The sequence below is a fragment of the Rhinoderma darwinii genome, chromosome 8 (assembly GCF_050947455.1).
Source record: "Rhinoderma darwinii isolate aRhiDar2 chromosome 8, aRhiDar2.hap1, whole genome shotgun sequence".
Classification (NCBI taxonomy): domain Eukaryota; kingdom Metazoa; phylum Chordata; class Amphibia; order Anura; family Rhinodermatidae; genus Rhinoderma; species Rhinoderma darwinii.
In genome coordinates this window covers 111,822,775-111,827,898 of record NC_134694.1, presented here as the reverse complement: position 1 = coordinate 111,827,898, position 5,124 = coordinate 111,822,775, and the positions used below count along the sequence as shown (strand labels likewise).

At 43.2% G+C, this 5,124-nt stretch overlaps 1 non-coding gene across 1 annotated transcript; it reads right to left on the bottom strand.

The window, feature by feature from the left end:
* Window positions 1-3,914: 3,914 nt before the first annotated feature.
* On the bottom strand, window positions 3,915-3,987 carry TRNAK-CUU (transfer RNA lysine (anticodon CUU)). The gene has a single exon. It is a non-coding gene; the product is annotated as a tRNA-Lys (tRNA).
* Between the last annotated feature and the right edge of the window lie 1,137 nt (window positions 3,988-5,124).

Below are 5,124 nucleotides of genomic sequence, written 5' to 3'. Positions count from 1 at the left end.
CCAAGGCCAGACTGTAAAGTAACAATTCTTAGAACTCTGCATTGTGCCATTCCTCTGCTATTCCTTCTAGAAATGTACGAATAACTTGACAGCTGGGTGTTACCATTTCCTTGGGGCGTGTCCCTACACAGTCTCACTTTGTCATCCCTGATTGGACAGTGTCAGTCTGTGTAAGGACACTCCCCCCCCCCCCCCCACACCCCCCAACTGGTAACAACTGGTAACCGTTCTCAATTTATTCATACATTTCTATGAGGAATAACAGGGGGATTTTTTTTCCCCAGGATTGTTAATTCATGGTGAATAAATTTATGTACTAAAATAAACATGTCAGGATGGATGACTCTTTAAGCCTGTTAGGATGTAGATGTTGATTTGGATGTTGATTTAAATCCACATGAAGCATACTTGCCAACTCTCCCAGAATCTGCGGTCTGGCGTCTGTATTTGTTTAGCGGTTTAGTTCTGCCACCTGTATTTAGGGTGTCTGGTCTTGGTTTACATTTAGGGGGTCCAGTCTAGAGTCTGTATTTGCTTGGGGGGAATAGCGTCTGTATTAGTATGGGTGAGCTGGTCTGGGTCTGTAATTAGGGTGTCTGGTCTGGGTTTGCATCTAGAGGGTTTCGTCTGGGCTCTGCTTTTGTTTAGGGGTGTGTGCTGGGTTTGGGGTGTGATGAAGGGCATAAGATATTAAGAAATGGTTTATACATTTTAATAGACCCTACATGTCTATTTATATATATATATATATATATATATATATATATATATATATATATATATATATTCTGGTTTATCACCATTTATAAAAGATGTGTGGGACATAGACAGAGATGAACCAGTATTACCGCTCTTCTAACTCAGCAGAACAAGATTTCTCATGAGAAAACATGACTCTAGAAGAGTGATAATAACATTTAGTAAAGGTCTAAAAGACTTGTTCATGACATTTGGTTTGTGAATAATGTATTTAGATGAGAAAATACTTTGTCAGCTCGCTGCTTGCTCTGATAACATCTCTGCTCTGACATTTCACTAAACAGTGGTCAGTCATTTTTATAATTGTTATTTCCTACCAAGCGATAGTTACAAAAACACAAAGGTGATATATGAAGTGGGGACTCTTAAAGAGGAGCTGTGTGCTCTCCTCTGTGGTGTAGTATAGAGGATCTGTCAGCTCTCCTGTGTGGTGTAGTATAGAGGATCTGTCAGCTCTCCTGTGTGGTGTAGTATAGAGGATCTGTCAGCTCTCCTGTGTGGTGTAGTATAGGAGATCTGTCAGCTCTCCTGTGTGGTGTAGTATAGAGGAGCGGTCAGCTCTCCTGTGTGGTGTAGTATAGAGGAGCGGTCAGCTCTCCTGTGTGGTGTAGTATAGAGGATCTGTCAGCTCTCCTGTGTGGTGTAGTATAGAGGATCTGTCAGCTCTCCTGTGTGGTGTAGTATAGAGGATCTGTCAGCTCTCCTGTGTGGTGTAGTATAGAGGATCTGTCAGTTCTCCTGTGTGGTGTAGTATAGAGGATCTGTCAGCTCTCCTGTGTGGTGTAGTATAGAGGAGCGGTCAGCTCTCCTGTGTGGTGTAGTATAGAGGAGCTGTCCGCTCTCCTGTGTGGTGTAGTATAGAGGAGCTGTCAGCTCTCCTGTGTGGTGTAGTATAGAGGATCTGTCAGCTCTCCTGTGTGGTGTAGTATAGAGGAGGTGTCAGTTCTCCTGTGTGGTGTGGTGTGGTGTAGTATAGAGGAGCTGTGAGCTCTCCTGTGTGGTGTAGTATAGAGGAGCTGTCAGTTCTCCTGTGTGGTGTAGTGTAGAAGATCTATCAGCTCTCCTGTGTGGTGTAGTATAGAGGAGCTGTCAGCTCTCCTGTGTGGTGTAATATACAGGACCTGTCAGCTCTCCTGTGTGGTGTAGTATAGAGGATCTGTCAGCTCTCCTGTGTGGTGTAGTATAGAGGATCTGTCAGCTCTCCTGTGTGGTGTAGTATAGAGGATCTGTCAGTTCTCCTGTGTGGTATAGTATGGAGGATCTGTCAGTTCTCCTGTGTGGTGTAGTATAGAGTATCTGTCAGCTCTCCTGTGTGGTGTAGTATAGAGGAGCTGTCAGCTCTCCTGTGTGGTGTAGTATAGAGTATCTGTCAGCTCTCCTGTGTGGTGTAGTATAGAGGAGCTGTCAGCTCTCCTGTGTGGTGTAGTATGGAGGACCTGTCAGTTCTCCTGTGTGGTGTAGTATAGAGGAGCTGTCAGCTCTCCTGTGTGGTGTAGTATAGAGGAGATGTCAGCTCTCCTGTGTGGTGTAGTATAGAGGAGCTGTCAGCTCTCCTGTGTGGTGTAGTATAGAGGAGCTGTCAGCTCTCCTGTGTGGTGTAGTATAGAGGAGATGTCAGCTCTCCTGTGTGGTGTAGTATAGAGGAGCTGTCAGCTCTCCTGTGTGGTGTAGTATAGAGGATCTGTCAGCTCTCCTGTGTGGTGTAGTATAGAGGATCTGTCAGCTCTCCTGTGTGGTGTAGTATAGAGGAGCTGTCAGCTCTCCTGTGTGGTGTAGTATAGAGGATCTGTCAGTTCTCCTGTGTGGTGTAGTATAGAGGATCTGTCAGCTCTCCTGTGTGGTGCAGTATAGAGGATCTGTCAGCTCTCCTGTGTGGTGTAGTATAGAGGAGCTGTCAGCTCTCCTGTGTGGTGTAGTATAGAGGATCTGTCAGCTCTCCTGTGTGGTGTAGTATAGAGGATCTGTCAGCTCTCCTGTGTGGTGCAGTATAGATGATCTGTCAGCTCTCCTGTGTGGTGTAGTATAGATGATCTGTCAGCTCTCCTGTGTGGTGTAGTATAGAGGAGCTGTCAGCTCTCCTGTGTGGTGTAGTATAGAGGAGCTGTCAGCTCTCCTGTGTGGTGTAGTATGGAGGATCTGTCAGTTTCCCTGTGTGGTGTAGTATAGAGGAGCTGTCAGCTCTCCTGTGTGGTGTAGTATAGAGGAGCTGTCAGTTTCCCTGTGTGGTGTAGTATAGAGGAGATGTCAGCTCTCCTGTGTGGTGTAGTATGGAGGATCTGTCAGTTCTCCTGTGTGGTGTAGTATAGAGGATCTGTCAGCTCTCCTGTGTGGTGTAGTATAGAGGAGCTGTCAGCTCTCCTGTGTGGTGTAGTATAGAGGAGCTGTCAGCTCTCCTGTGTGGTGTAGTATAGATGATCTGTCAGCTCTCCTGTGTGGTGTAGTATAGAGGAGCTGTCAGTTCTCCTGTGTGGTGTAGTATAGAGGAGCTGTCAGCTCTCCTGTGTGGTGTAGTATAGATGATCTGTCAGCTCTCCTGTGTGGTGTAGTATAGAGGAGCTGTCAGTTCTCCTGTGTGGTGTAGTATGGAGGAGCTGTCAGTTCTCCTGTGTGGTGTAGTATAGGGTAGCTGTCAGCTCTCCTGTGTGGTGTAGTATAGAGGATCTGTCAGCTCTCCTGTGTGGTGTACTATAGAGGAGCTGTCAGCTCTCCTGTGTGGTGTAGTATAGAGGATCTGTCAGTTCTCCTGTGTGGTGTAGTATAGAGGATATGTCAGCTCTCCTGTGTGGTGTAGTATAGAGGAGCTGTCAGTTCTCCTGTGTGGTGTAGTATAGAGGATATGTCAGCTCTCCTGTGTGGTGCAGTATAGATGATCTGTCAGCTCTCCTGTGTGGTGTAGTATAGAGGAGCTGTCATATATATGAGAGGGTCAAGAGGAATAGCTGTCGGCCAAACGAGCATTCGGTCAACTGCTATTTATGGCGTATGGCCACCTTAAGAAACAGCTTACGTGGCAGAATTTTATTCAGACTATCTCTCACTCTTCTCCCCTAACATCACAGAGATTAAAAAAGCATATATAGTTAGATATCCTTTTTCATGAACGTACAATGCCAGACAAGTATACATTTCTATAAAGTACTATGGCAAAAACATCTCGCCCAACGTGGGGCTCGAACCCACGACCCTGAGATTAAGAGTCTCATGCTCTACCGACTGAGCTAGCCGGGCAGATGGCTCACTGTTCCAAGCTACGTTTACATCTACATAATCCACCCCATGTGCCCCTCCTCTTTGCTGAAAGTATGGGCTCAAGTTACAATTTAGCATTCCAGCTATGTGGGTGGGGCGGGAACCAAAAGCAGTAATTGGACTCTGTATCCCTTTAAAAATGTTAATTGAGGTAATTAGCATCAAGTGATGTTTGTGCTCAGACCAGAATTAATGAGAAAATGGGCACATGTCATGTGATCTGCGAGTGGCGGGCATGTATGCAGACATATATTTTACCTTCATCAATAAAGTACACTATGGCACCAGGAGAAATGAGCACAAAATCTATACAAAAACAGGGAAAAAATCACAAGTACATTTAGTCCTTGTGAATTATTGATTATGGTATAATATTTATGATAGTTCCAAGAAATTGTGGAATTTTCCTTGAAATTTTAACACAAAATTAGAATATTTCAGCTGGAGGCCTTTAATCTGAAGTAGTGTCCACTTGGTGTCACTGCTGCCTCATTTATCACAGGGCTCGTTCTTGCGTATGAAAATACGGATACGCAATACGGATCATTTCTTTTTACAATTTGTTACCATTTTTGTTTATTGTATTCCGTCTTGTGCCGTATTTTGTCTGAGTTATCCATATTTTATCTGTATTTGTTCTATTTTTTGTAAAGTGATTTACCATATTTTTTTGCTGTTTGTGTAATGTTGCTAAAACGGACGATAAAAAAATGAAACAAATACGCACTATGCAGAAAAAGGAGCATGAATTTTTAAATTCATCCAATTGATTCAAAAACGGTAGTAATACGGATCCATTGGAACATGCTGCATATAAAAAATACGCCATGCGCATAAAAAAACGTGCACAGAAAAAATGGAAATGCGACTAAAACCATTTAAATGGTTTTTTAAATGAAAAAATTTTTATTAATATAAATCCATAATACGCAAGTATGAATAAAGATAGATAGATAGAGAGAGAGAGAAAGAGAGAGAAAGAGATAGATAGATAGATAGATAGATAGATAGATAGATAGATAGATAGATAGATAGATAGATAGATAGATAGATAGATAGATAGATAGATAGATAGATATGGGATAGATAGATAGATAGATAGATAGATAGATAGAT